This window comes from Furipterus horrens, unplaced genomic scaffold (genome assembly GCF_987537825.1).
Source record: "Furipterus horrens unplaced genomic scaffold, mFurHor1.1.pri manual_scaffold_12, whole genome shotgun sequence".
Lineage (NCBI taxonomy): Eukaryota > Metazoa > Chordata > Mammalia > Chiroptera > Furipteridae > Furipterus > Furipterus horrens.
The window spans coordinates 73418249-73433116 of NW_028327182.1; the positions used below are offsets into that span (position 1 = coordinate 73418249).

The 14868-nt window shown below is 40.5% G+C and overlaps 1 long non-coding RNA gene across 1 annotated transcript in view; it reads left to right on the forward strand.

Moving 5' to 3' along the window:
- LOC149996381 (uncharacterized) overlaps positions 1 to 14124 on the forward strand; it is a 50924-nt gene extending 36800 nt beyond the window's left edge. The window contains exon 3 of the long non-coding RNA XR_016507496.1: positions 14055 to 14124. This is a non-coding gene — a long non-coding RNA (uncharacterized LOC149996381). The remainder of the gene's footprint in view (positions 1 to 14054) is intronic.
- Positions 14125 to 14868: the final 744 nt, after the last annotated feature.

Consider the following 14868-nt stretch of genomic DNA (forward strand, 5'->3'; position numbering starts at 1 on the left):
TGTCGATTCAACACGGGAGGAGACAGATACCGTGTCACTCCCGAGTCGGACTGCACAACCATTCTCGGCGGTGCAGATAGACTCTTAAGAAGCTACACCATCGTCTCTCGAGACGGACGGCTGCCGCCGCGCCGCCGCCATGGTAAAATTACACAAACATTTTTGACAGCCTGACTTTTAATATTTACTTAAGTACACTTTTATGGAATCAAAACAATAGGAAAATACATCTTCCAATTTCCATCAGTTAATTTTAGGATAATCACTCGGTCTCTAGAAGATTTTAGTACAATCAATTCAGCAATGGCTTCTAAGAGACTGATTTTGGCATTTCCAGCAAACTCCAATGGGTGCGTTGGAGTGTGTCTGCTTCTACTCCTGTCTCTACCAGTAGCTTTCTGTGAGGCTTGGGCAAGTCCCTTCCTGCTGCTGGACCTCATTTCCTTGTCCTTAAAATAAGTGGGTCCCTAGGGGATCTCTAGGCCTTTTTCAACAGTTACTTTCTTTATTCTACCTTTTCATTTTTTTCATGAAACTTTTAGATCCACAGCTTAATAGCTGAATCTTTTAGGATTTAATTTTTTTTTCTCCTAAAAACATGTTTTGATTAAATTCCATTGAAACTAATTTTATTCATTTTCCGAAAGGTTTATTCAGAGTTTATCTTTACACTTAGACAGATGAAGGAGGTATTAATGCTGAAGGAAATGTACCATCCTATGCAGGCTTCCTCTCAGATCAATGAACTCTTCCTTGTTGATTGCAAGAGTTGGCACATTATTCCAGTAGAAAAGGTATTATCCCATGAAGAGAGAACATTAGCCGGCTTTTTCATAAGGAAGAGAAGCAGTAATATTCCAGCAGAGACTGTGCGCAACAAACAATTGCCTAATCTCTGTATTCCTATACAATTTTATTGGCTGATTTAAAGGTAGCATTGAGTTTGGGGGGAAGTTAGCAGTATTTATTGTTTGGCTTCAAACATAATTTTGCTAAATATGAAGCTCAGAAACAATTGCAGTGAATGTTATTCTGTAAAAGTATGAAATGCCAGGAAGTAGTGCCATAAGATTACAGAGAAGAAAGGGAGAACCAGGAAGAAAAGTAAGATGATTTAAAAAAAAAATTTTTTTTTTAAGAACTTGAACAGCCTGTATTGTCTGAATGGCAAAAGGTATTCAATTAGCAGTAGACTATACTATAAAAACAATAAGTAAGTAGAAAATAAGAAGAAAGAGGTGATTTGGAGAAGTAGAAGTAAACAAAAGAAAGTGAAAAATTTCTAGTCTAAATGAAGAACTAGTACTCCCGAAAAATAAAGTGAAAATAATTCATAAGTGCTAATATTCTTCTCATTAGCATAGTTGACTTATATCTATATTACTATGTTGTTCTTCATCTTGAAGGTTATTTAACTGATGACTGTTTTTATAGGTTATTTAAGTATGTTCTTAATATACTCTTAAATGGAAGACAGGTAAATAAACAAATGAATGGCCATTAGGAAATACATATGTATAAACTAATTAGCAGAAAGTTAAGATACTTGAAGTAAAACTAAAGACAATTCTTTGACTTTTCTCCAAAATATTATTTTTCTTAGGGCCATTCAAAAAATGTATGCAAATTAAATTTAAACAATTTCTTATGCACACAGTATCACAGTTTAGCTATCAGCATGTATAGCTATAAAATACTTCTAAAGTGATAGTTAATTATGCCAAGATTCTTATAGCATTACAACCCAGGCTACACTAAATATTTTGAAGCAAACTTGAGAAGCGTAACCAGAAATACCTTCCTGATGATGGGTAAAAAGAGTAACAGAAGTAAACCCAATGAGAGGAGCACGCTCCCCATTGTGCAGATGGGAAAACTGCTATTTAGAGAGGCAAAAGAACTTGTGCAGAGATGTCCAGTAAACGGGAGCTGGAATTGACACCACTTTGCCTGTACTCTCCTTTTAATTATACCCATGTACACGGAACATCATTATTTTATTCTTTTATTATATTGTAGAATATGTTCTGCTAGTGTTTTATTTGTGATGTTTGCAGCTGGCATCAAACGTGAGGATGTTGTGCAGTTTTCCTTGCAGACATGTTTCCTCACTTGGTGTTTAAACTACCTCTTGGCTCTGGCTGGTATCCAGAGCCTCTGACATCTCTTGAGGTCTTAGCTATCACATTCGACTGGTCTGTCTCAAACACACCACTGAATGCCCAGGCTTGGCACACAGTCCCTCTAGCAGGTCGTACGGAGGACAGGGGCCAGACAGTGAACAGAGGAGATTTTCTGCTTAATTACTCGCCCTTAGTATGCTTTTTTTTTCCTTTCTGTCAGGAATTAAATCAATGTGCTATAAGCAAATGATAAGAAGATTCCACTCCTCCAGTGTTGCTTGAAGCAAGAACTGTCTGGAGATGGTGTGGGTTCAGTTCAGAGTATATTTTGAAATTTTCATTTGACTTGATTAGAGACAGCTGGGAAATCAGAACGCCGGTGTAACCTCACCAGTGATGCAGACGGAAAGAGCGTTCAGTGACATAACCACAAGTCGCCATCCTGGCTTGATTCAGAAAATAATTTGCATTAGTTCAATTACAAGCTCCAAATTTCTTGTCCTTTCAGTGTTTATCTTAATGTCTGTTCAAACTACTACGGTCCCTGTGCTGCTAACTCCTGCCACGGTGCTGATTATTACATCCTCTTTGTCTTTACAGGGATTTTTTAAGTATTCATATCAATATAAGATTCTTAACAATCAAAAGTAATTATTTTCATTATTCAGCCAAGGGCAGAGGGGAGAGAAATTTCCCTAGGTAGGTGATGTTGACCTAGCCCTGAGAAACGCAGGCCTGGGAGGACCGAACCAGGTTCTGTCCCTCACCGCTCAGCCTCTAACCTCCTCACTGGTGTGAGTGGGCCCACTGCCCTGTACCCAGGGCCAGGCTCCAGCCCCTACCCTGGAGACCCTCTTCCCAGGCAGGGGTGCAACCTCTGTCCTCAGATCCTTGATCTAGTCTACAACTTATTCCACAGAGAAGTCAGGAGAGATCTTTGCTCATCTTTTCTATCCTTTACTCGCATACTGTGAAAGTTAAATCAAAATCCTGTGTCACCCTCACAGAACTATTGTCAGAATAAACAGTAAACTTTCCATATTGGGTTTTTTTATTTATATATTTTTAAATCTTCATCTGAGGACATGCTTATTGATTTTAGAGAGAAGGGAAGGGAGAGAGAGGGAGAGAAAGAGACATGGATCTCAGAGAGAAACATCAATCAGTTGCCTCGTACATGTACCCTGATGGAGGGCAGAACCCACAACCTATGTATGTGCCCTGACTGGAATCGAACCTGCAACCTTTCAGTTTATAGGACAATGCTTCTACCAACTGAGCCACACTGGCCAGGGCCATATTGTGTTTTAAATAAAACAAGTTGCCTTTAAATGATGAAAACTAATAATATTTAGTTTTAAAATGGGAAAATATAGAAAAGAAAGGAGGTAAAAGAAAGGTAATCTGTAATCTCACTACTTCCAATAACCACAATTAACATATGGTTATGTTTTGTTTCCCAGTATAAGCTATTTTTTTCTTTACCCCTCTCTCTCCCCTCTCTGTCCCTTTCCTTCCCTCTCTCATCCAGACATTTTCTAGTTTATCTTTCTTCGCAGGAGTACAGAGAGGTGAAAAGGGAAATGGATGCAATGGTGTCCACACTCCTGCAAAGCTGTTGGAGGGGATAACTCACTGTGGCCTTGGCTCTTCACACACCACGTCCTCCCAGCCCCCACCACACCCAGACTCTTCTTTGGCTTACTTCTTAATTATCCACAACTGTCTCAGTAGAGGTTGGCTGACAATCATCTGTGAGTGGGGATTGGATAAAGAGAAGAAGCATGCAGACAGGCTACAGAATGACCACTTTTCCCATGTCTAGTTGGCCCTGGCTGAGCACTACAAGTTCCAGTGCTGTAACTAAACTCCACTCTCATCGATCCAATGGCTCTTATGTGGCCCTATCTAGAGAGTTTTAAAATTCTTTTTCTACTGGCATGGCAGAGACTCCCCAGATCAGGGCTCACAAAACATTCCATTTGCTCATAAGAATTCCAGCCCTTCTACAGCTAGGCAAGGCTGGGTGAGCATTCTCTCTTTCCTTTCCCCAAATGGTGCAACCACAAGATGGAATATTCGGGGATTATGGGTTGCAAAACCCTTGCTGGCATATGTGGAACATGTCATGTGGGAGACAGAAAGAAATGCGTTTTAAGCCTTTAAAGCTGGGTTTAAAACAAAAACGATTGCAATACAATCTAGCATATTCTGACTAATACAACTGGAGAGGTTCTCTCAGTTTGCACTATACTCTGATCTTTTTCTATCCTGAAAATAAGGATTCAATCACAGAATTTCTTTGTTTAAAAATTATCAGGAGCTCGCCATTACCTAAATGATGGGGTCCAAATGCTTTCCCCTAGCAGACTACATGGTCCAACCTATCCTTGAGCTAATCTCCTGGTATTCTACCCCCTCAGCCTAGATCAGAAATTGCAGCCTGCCTCCTGGGCGATTCCCCAAGGTGCGATTTCCTGAATATCCTGGTTCTTTAAGTGCTATCAGGCCTTTATTCATGCCACTTTTTCTGCTTAGCTGGCTCTGACATTTCTCCACTTGGCATATTATTATGCATCCTACAAGATCCAGCTCAAATACAGTATCTGCGGCTGTGACGATGAACCCAACCCCACAAGGCAGCTCCCTTCTCCAAGCTGCCACAGTACTTGGTAAGGTCTCTCCTTCAGGAAGTCTCTTACCATGTCATTTATATACATGCCCACTTGTTCAACAAGATGGTTAGGTTCTTAAAGGTGGTGTTATAGCATCTTCTTTTCTAGCACAATGGCAGGTACGTAGAAATGCATATGCACTCTCTATAGAACCTACAGTTGTGGCCACAAGGGGTGGTTAGAAGCACATTGGCCCCTCCATGGTTCTGTCAGTCTGCCCTCCCTAGTAGTTGCCATGTAAAACTGATGTCTCTCAAGCAGAATATTATGTAAAGCAGTTTTAATACAAGTTCTCTGCCAAGTCTTTTCCCTCTACCCCCAAACCTCTCCTACATCAAAATTTAGAGCCAACACTAAGTACCACTGAAAATCATAATAGGTGCTCAATAGAGATGTGTTGATGATAAAGAGAATAATACTTAAAGGTTATAGAGTGCTTACTATGTACTAATAAGCTAAATATTCATATCCACTATTTTATTCATTGTGCTCAAGTTAATGTAAGCTGGTAAGTGGCAGAGCTAAAATTTGAACCCAGGTTCTCCAACTCCACAGCCTTTGTATTGATTAATTAAAGAGCGCTCAGAGTTGATTCTTATTATCCCAAACAATGGCATTGAATATGAAAACCACTTTTTCCCTCCTGGGAAAAAGTCTACTTGAGAGTCAGGTCTCTACAGAGGTGAGATAAATGTGTGTTTGATCCCTGAGGTCTGTAGCACCATCTCTGGATACTGTGCCCCCTCTAAGGGGATATAGCACTGTGTGGAATGCATAGGCTTTGAAGCAACACAGACCCATGTTCAAATTTTGATTCTACTCCTTATTGTGTGATGGCAGACAAACTGCTCACCTGTCCCAGCTTTCCTGGTGTTGGCTGCAAATGCAGGAGAACAATGCCTGAGTGCGTATGCATATTGTTCTGTGGCTCAATGAGTTGCCCTATCTGTAGACAGCATCCAGGACCCTGGCACACCCTCACTGGCATTCCAGAGAGTTAATCATCGATTATTCCCCAGGGTCCCCTCCTCGCCCCCATGAGCCTCAGGCATCTTCTCCATAGCCTGTACACTTTGCCCAGGCTGCCCCTCTCAGGATCTGTGGTTCAGCTGCTTAGCCACCAGCTCCCATGGTGGGCCCACTGTTGCTGTTCTTGCCTAGCCTCACTGATCTGCCCCAGGTCTAGCCCTGCAGTGAATTTAGCTTGTTATTAACTTGCAACCATATTGCAAGGCCTGAACACTTAATAATAGGCAAATTGTTTCATTGCATTTAGATCCTTTAAAGAAAATTCTGAGTTGTCCTGTGTGTGTAAAACACACCAACTGCAATACACACAGTTCAATATGGTAACCACGAGTCACATGTGTCTACTGAACACAAGTGTGACCACTCAGAATCGAGTGTGTTGTGAAGTAAACCACAGACCAGATTTTGAAGACTTAGCACAAGAAAAAGGAATTTTAAAATTTTAAATAATTTTATTGATTACAGGTTAAGATCCATGGGGTTAAACTAACTATATAATCAAAATAAATTTTAACTGTGTCTTTTTACTTGTTTGAAGGTAACTCATAGAAAATTTTAATATGGCTTGCCTTATCTTTCTATTAGGAAGTATTAGACTAGACAAACATAAAAGCAAACATATTAATAGTTGCAGAACATATTTCAGTAATCAACAACTTCAGTACACTTGGGTCAGCCTTTTATCTGAAGAGATTAGGGAACAAGCTGTGTTTGACGTATACACTAAATAATTATTAATATTTTCAAAGAATGCCTGAAGTGCATTGTATTCACCTTTCATATGTTGTCAGATGACTGACCATTTCTTTTACTTTATTCACTGAAGTCACAGATGGATGGTTTTCATTTAGCAAATAAAGCTAAAAATCATGCTTAGAATTTTCTGTTATAAGAGTAATGCATACTTTCAGCCAAGATGGAGGCCTAGACAGACACACTGTGTCTCCCTCCACAACTAAGAAGAAATACAACTACCTCAAAGCTAGAGAAAACCAGAAGTTCCAGAAAATCGAGCTGCATGGAAGTCCAAAAAACAAAGATATAAAGAAGAAATACTCATCCAGACAGGTAGGAGGGGTGGAGCGGGGGCGGAGAGGACGCAGTGTGGTGGCGGCAGCAGTGGTGGCAGTGGCAGGCCAGCAGAAAGTGCAGTCACATTTCAAAAAGTCAGTAGGGGCACCTGGGTGGTGCTCCCAGCACCAGACCAGACTGTGCAGCTCATGGTCCCAGTGCAGGGGAAAATAAAGCCTCATTGCTTCTGACTGTGCAAACCAGTGGGGGTTGGGGCAGAGGAAGAAAATGCCAGTCTCTCAGCAGAGTCCACTTGTTTAAAGGGCCCCCAGGGTCCTAGAACATCCGCAGACCCATCCACTCTGGTAACCATGGCCAGGGAAACAGTTAGAGAGGCGCCAGTCCCATAGAGAAGTGGGAGAAGTGCCTGGAAAAGAAGTGAGTGCTGAGCAAGCAGCATTATTCCCTCTCAGGCCCCTCCCCCACATACAGCTCTACAACATGGTGAAACCGGTCACCTATACTGACAAATAGCTAAGGCTCTGCCCCTTACAACAGGACAGGTGCAGCAGCTCTATCTAAGCACAGAGGCAAACAAACACAGAAGCCTGTCAAGATGAGGAGGCAGAGAGTATGGCCCAAAAGGGGGAACAGATCAAGGTCTCAGTGGAAGAACTAAGTGATGAGGAGATAGCCAACCTGACAGATGTAGAGTTCAAAACACTGGTGATAAAGATGCCCACAGACTTGACAGATATGTTTAAGCAAGGCAAACGCATAAGGGAAGAAGTGAAGGCTATGCTAAGAGAAACGAAGCAAAACTCACACAAAACCAATGGTGAAGGGAAGGAAACCGGGGTTCAAATCAATGATTTGGAACATAAGGAAGAAAAAACAGTCAACCAGTACAGAATGAGAAAGCAAGAATTGAAAAAAATGAGGAGAGGCTTAGGAACCTCTGGGAAAACTTTAAACGTGCCAACATCCAAATCATAGAGGTGCCAGAAGAAGAAGAGAAAGAGCAAGAAATTGAAAATTTATGTGAAAAAATAATGAAGAAAAACTTCCCAAATTTGGCAAAGGAAATAGACATACAAGTCCAGGAAGCACAGAGAGTTCCAAACAAGCTAGACCCAAAGAGGACCACACCAAGACACACCATAATTAAAATACCAAAGGTTAAAGATAAGGAGAGAATCTTAAAAGCAGCAAGAGAAAAGCAGAAAGTTACCTACAAGGTAACCTATAAGGGGTGCCTATAAGACTATCAGCTGCTTTCTCAAAAGAAACTTTGCAGGCAAGAATGGACTGGCAAGAAGTATTCAATGTGATGAAAAGCATGAACTTACAACTAAAATTACTCTCTCTAGCAAAGCTATCATTTAGAATGGAAGGGCAGATGAAGTGCTCCCCAGACAAGGTAAAGCTAAAGGAGCTCATCATCACCAATCCATTATTATACGAAATGTCAAAGGGACTTACTTAAGAAAAAGAAGATCAAAACTATGATCATTAAAATGACAACAAACTCACAACTATCAACAACTGAATCTAAAAAAGAAAAAGAAAATCCAACTAAGCAAACCAGAATAGGAACAGAATCATAGGCATGGGGATCATTTGGAAGGTTATCAGCTGGGAGAGGAAAGGGGAGAAATGGAGAAATGATGCAGGGATTAAGAAGCATAATTGGTTGTTACAAACTAGACAGGGGGAAGTTAAGAATAATATAGGAAAGGGTGAAGCCAAAGAACTTATATGCACAACCCATGAACATGAACTAGGGGGTGGGATTGTTGGAGGGAAGAGGGGTACTGGGCAGAGGGGAGCAAAGGGAACAAATTGGGACTCTTGTAACAACATAATCAATAGAATATACTTAAAAAACAAAGAGTAATGCGTAATCATCACCACTGATGAAGCATTTGTCATACTCATAGCCAGCTGAGAATTCACAATAATGGAGTAGTATTTGTTTTCTAGTTTATTTACTTGATTGTCTAAGTAACATTGTATACATTTTTCAGTTATTTTGATTAATATTTTGTAAAGTTATTTTGGATAAGCAAAATTCTTGTTTTAAAATTGCCAGTTGCTCACTCAAAAGTGAACCAAATTTAGGAATTAGCTCAACAATTCCCATGAAAGTTTCATTATTTGGAGAAAGCCACTCTTCTCTGCAACATCAGAAGAACAAAGTTTTCACTAGGAAAAAACACAACTCTTTTTAGCAATCAAAATTATACAGTATTTCTTTGTCTGCTCTGAGACATAGTACATTTTTATTTGGTCCATATGTGATCCAACTAAACATAGCCTTCTCATGCTTTGTAGAATCTTTATGACTTTTGAAGGCTCTCAACATACTCATCTAATCTAAAAACTGCTCTGGTACAGGGAATGTCAGTCTCTGAGCACAGTTTACGGTACAAGCAAAATGACACGTGTAGTCTTGGAATAGCCCAACTAGAATCTCGCAACAGTTTTGATCATTTAAATGTTTTCCAGAATGTCTGTTTTCAAAACATCATTTTCTATGTGTGTACTGTTTGGTTTTATTAGAAGTTATTAGGATGATAATTTTGAAAAAAAAAGGAAGACAGAAAACAACTATATTTTCATTAAATGGTATGGGATAAAATTATTGCTCGGCGTAACAAGCCATAAAGAGAGATCACAGTACATAAATCAGTGAATTCATCAAAATCAAGCTGTCAATTTTTACTTCATTCTTATTTTTATCCTCCTGCTTTTTTTCTTTCTTATTTAAAAGTGGCCTGACCTTCATTTGCTTTTAAAATTCTTCTATGTAATTCTCATTATCTATATTTTCTTGGCTTTATTAATTCATTTTATCCTTATCTTCATGAGTGTTAACCATTAGAGTTTCTTTTTAAGTTTCTGTGGTGCTATGTGGGAGAGTTTTTGACATTTTAAAATTTGCCAGTGTTTCTTTCAGTTTGTAATTCGGGCTCCCACTAGGCTACTTCTTGCTTATTGTACTTGAATTTTAGTAAGAACAATAAGTCTGAAGAAATATACCAAATTAATTTTAAATTAATGCATACACTAGAGCGGTGTAAAGGAAACTTTGAATAGTTATGATGCTGCTTTGTGTATTGAGTTGCATTGCTGTTAATCAGATTACTCTTCTGCTATGTATGTTAGCTTATTGATATTGAGTTCAGGGGTTTTGTCCCTGGATCACTAGTGTCAGTGACTATTTTGCATGTTGTTTCTTCTGGAACTACCAAACTGTGTTAGGACAAGAAGTATGAAGACGCCGTTCACGTGGTGCATCATATTAAGGTGCACAAAGCACATAACCTCATACCAACATTTTCTCTGGATGTAGTACTTGTGTAGGTTTGTGCCCTTCAAGCACACGAGATATGATCAGTTAATTTTACTGATTTTTATCAGCAAAGGAAAACATTGTACAAGAATCCTACTATTTTATGCATTAGATTATGGAGTCTATTCCTAAGAGGAAAGCATTTTTATTTTTGTCAGTTGCTACTGAAAACATAACCCTCTACCTATCATTCTATTCTACATGTTGGATAACAAGAAGTTTTTCACAGACCCATTTCTGTCTCCACCTGTTTAAATCGTAGCTTTTCCTCCACTACTGGGCTGTACCAGTGTGGGTGACACAGGACCTGTCATTATCACAATGCAACCTCTGGACCTGCCCCATTGCATACAGCAGCCAAGTTGGTGTGAGGACATAGCACCCCCCATGCTGGGAGAGTGCACAGCCACTAGACCCTGAAAAAAAAGTGACTGTGAACCTCATAAATATATCCCAAATAAATGTATCCTCAATTCAACTTCCACTGAGATGGAACCTCAAAACTCCATGATCACTCAACATGAGAGAAAGAAGGACATAGGCAAAGTGAGAGTGGACAGAGACAGAAGTCTTGACCAGAGTGCTTAAAATGTTTTTTCTCCCTTTCTTGGAAGCATAGTTTACAAGAACATCTGACCATGTGGACGCATTTCTAAGACCCCTGCAGGGGTCTTGGAAGAGGTCCATTCAAGGGAGGGGCCCTGAAGCATAAACTCTAATAACTTCACAGTAGGTCAGGACCTACTCTTATGTCAGGACATGGCCCAGGTACCTCAGTTCTCTGCTGTATCAAGGTACATTCTGTGTCCACGTCCTGTGCTCTTTATCCAGATGTGGGCATCTTTTGCCTCCCTTTTATTCAGGAGCATTAATCAGAGTGGAGAAGCCCTATGATCAATTCTTTTGGTGTTCTCAATTTCTCCCAGTGCTCTGTTGTGTCTTTATTTATTATTTATTTATTTTTATTGTTTTTCGATTACAGTTGTCCCACTTTTCCCCCATTACTCCCCCCCACCCAGCCCACCCTTCTCCCACAGTCATTTCCCATCCCATTGTCCATGTCCATGTCCATGTCCATGTGTCATTTATACATGCTCTTTGACTAGACCCTTCTCCCCTTCTCTCCCTCCCTCCTCCACCTGATAACTGCTATCCTTGTTTAATTTTGTTCATTTGTTTGTGTCGTTCCTTAGTCTCCTGTACTAAGTGACTTCATATGGTATTTTTCTTTCATTGTATGGCTTATTTCACTAAGCATAATTCTCTCTAGTTCCATCCATGTTGTCACAAATGGCAGGAGTTCCTTTTTTCTTTCTGCTACATAGTATTCCATTGTGTAAACATACCACAGTTCTTTGATCCACTCATCTACAGATGGGCACTTAGGCTGTTTCTAGCACTTGGCTATTGTAGACAGTGCTGCTATGAACACAGGGGTGCATAAGTTCTTTTGAATTGGGGTTTCAGGATTCTTTGGGTATAATCCTAGTAGTGGAATCACTGGTTCAAAAGGCAGTTCCATTTTTAGTTTTTTGAGGTAATTCCATACTGCTTCCCACAGTGGATGCATCAGTCTGCATTCCCACCAACAGAGGAGTAGGGTTCCCTTTTCTCCACATCCTCACCAGCACTTGTGTTGATTTGTTGATGATGGCCATTCTGACAGGTATCTCATTGTGGTTTTTATTTGCATCTCTCTGATGGCTAGTGATGTTGAGCATATTTTCATATGTCTATGGGCCCTCTGTATGTCTTCTTTGGAGAAGTGTTTGTTCAGGTCCTTTGCCCATTTTTCATTGGGCTATCTGTCTTCTTGGTGTTGAGATGTGTAAGTTCTTTATATATTTTGGAGATCAATCCCTTGTCTGAGGTATCATTGGCGAATATGTTTTCCCATACGGTTGGTTTCCTTTCTGTTGTGTCTTAATGCAAACATGTCCCCTGGCTTCTTCTGGTAACCCAGGCTGCCTCAGCTGAACTCCTGGTCCTCACTATGAGTTATGGCAGAACTTATCACTGAGTGAGTGAGGAATATAAAAAGTGAAACACAAATTTTATCAGACAAAATTCAAAGAATCTATTACACAAACTTTGTATGGTAACAATGAGAGAAAAAAGTTCCTAAGTATCTGATGCTATTGGTCATAACATAGATAACTTAGAAATGATTCTGGGAAGAGCATCAAACATTGGAGCAGATTATGTAATGCAAGTCCAAAATAATTTTTAAGCCAGTTATGACACTTGGGAAGGGATATGATAGCTGCCTTCCAATAACTGCTGTGTGTATTTCCAAGGAAAAGAATGGATAACTTAGCTTGGTGCAAAGCAGTCTAAATTAAATCAAATGAATTAAATTAATTTAAAGATAATTAGAGCCAAATGTTGTGAAACTCGATTAGGTTATAGAACTCCCCCAAAGGAGTTGCAAGTAACACCATTACTCAGAACCGAGAAAAAATATTATCACCGAACGTTATGAGTAACTGCACTGTGTTTCTTCCAGGGACTAAAGGGCTGGCCAGGCACATGTTTACTGTTTCTCGTCTCCACACAATTCTGTGATAACTGCATCTTTGTTTTCTCAGTGCTAAATTATGAGAACAGATTTATTCGTTTATGTAATATTTTAAGTACAAAACCTGGTACCTAAAGAGTCCAATTACTTAAAGCTCAAATTAAAATGTGGTAATCTCATACAATAGCTGAATTTTCCATGCAAGCCAATTCATCTTGATGCTGTCCCATAAAGAATGCCAAACTGGAAAGAAAGAGAGGAGAGCAGGGATGACAAGTACATTTATCTAGCAAGCCTACCCTAATTCATTAGTGGTGTTTGCTTGAAGCTCCAAATTGAGAAGAGTTTTAGGGAAACAATGTGCTCCATTAGTGAGGTCTGCTGTGGCATAGGGTGAGCTAGCAACAGTTGGTCTGCCATTTTCAAAGCTCTCTTAGACCACAGCGAGAGGTCAGAATCCAAGCTCCCCCAGGCAGTATGGGCATCTTATACCAGGGTTCTGGAACTAAGACTCTCTGCTCCTCCCTTAAAGGATACCAGCGGCAGCAAAGAGACCAGGAACCCATGTTTTTGTTGCCACTACCTTAGGCTCGGAGAGTCATGTGTGTATATTGAGCTACGCCTCCTACAGGGAAAGTTCTTAGGTACCTTTGTTTGCACAACTGTATCATTTAAATTATGAGGATGATGAGGCCAGAGAAGCTATTTCACTACAAGACAAAAGACAAGTTAGAGGCTGAGTTGGGACCAGAGCCCAAGATTCCTGGCTCCCATACTGTGACCTGAAGCTCCGTGAAAACAGAAAGCCCCTCTCCTGCTCCCACCCATGGTGCTGGTCCCAGGTCCAGGGCAGCCATATCAGCTTAATCTTAAAGCTGTGTGTGCACTTGCAATCTCTGGGCTATTGGCCAGCTGCATTCATGGGTTCAGTTCCTGTTTCATTTTGGTGTCACAGGATTGACCTTGTTCTGCAGGATCCAGTGGCTCACTGGGCACTTTAATTCAGGACATAGCAATAATGGAGGCTTCTAATGTGCCCAGTCAACACTCAAGATGTAATATATGTCATTTGTTTATAAGGAACAGATTGTGATCAACAAAACTAGATGTTCTTGATCTGTATTTGGAGACCCCCGAACAAGCCCCAATATTCATGTCCAGTCTGTAGGTGGTGAGAGCCAGCTGAGGGCACATGAATCAGACCTGCTGTCAGCTGACCTTCAACACGCTGTGCATAGGAGAGGCCCAGTGACAGGGAGGAGAAGCTTTCCCTTTCTTGCCATGGACATTATCACTTTGTATAAAATGGCCTGATCCATTGCTCTTTATGTCCTTTCACTTAGGCTTTCTTCTCTTCCTGTCAAGGGACCCAAGGATATTTGACAGCATGACGACCACCGCCGTTCTCCTTCCAAAGGCTGAGCACGACACAGATCAAATGGGTAGAAATAGAAGTTCACATCAGTAGACAGCTGAGTGCCTCCTCCTTTTCAAGATGGCAAATGTTCAATGAGATGCTCTTCTGAGCTGTCTTTGCTGTTTTACTTCCTTTTTAGGTTTGGCCCTGGGCCACAGCCATGAGAGACAATCAGCAGGGCGTACCAGGGGAAAGAGCTTTCCTCCTCCTGCAAGGACTTAAGCTATTCTGGGGTGGGCTCCATGCATTTGTTTTGTTTACACATGACATGGCTTTGGCTTGACCACAAGGCCAGTATTGCTCTGGCAATAACTGGGGTTGCATTGAATGAACATGAAACCCAAAATGGCAGCTCCTCAATCCTTAGAGCCTCCTATTTTCAGAGTACCTGAGCAGACTGCAGTACTCCGCCAAAAGCCTGCCAGCTTTGCACATATACACCTAAGTCTCTGTGAAGGGGTCCATGTTTCTGCCTCATTATCTAATCTTTAAAAAGGAACTATCCAATTTCTCATGTAAAACAATTAGCATAGTGTCTGGCACCGGGTAAGTGCTAGGCACCATTAACTACTAGTATAATTATTATAATCTGTTTATTTTCTTTCCTCCAATTCCCTCAAGGTTGTAATGCCTCCCTTTGTTATTAGTCTTTGGGAGCCTGAACAATCTTTGCTGATTCCTTTAACTTAGAACACACCCTTGTATATATAATCCATCAGTTAAGTCTCTTCATTTGAACC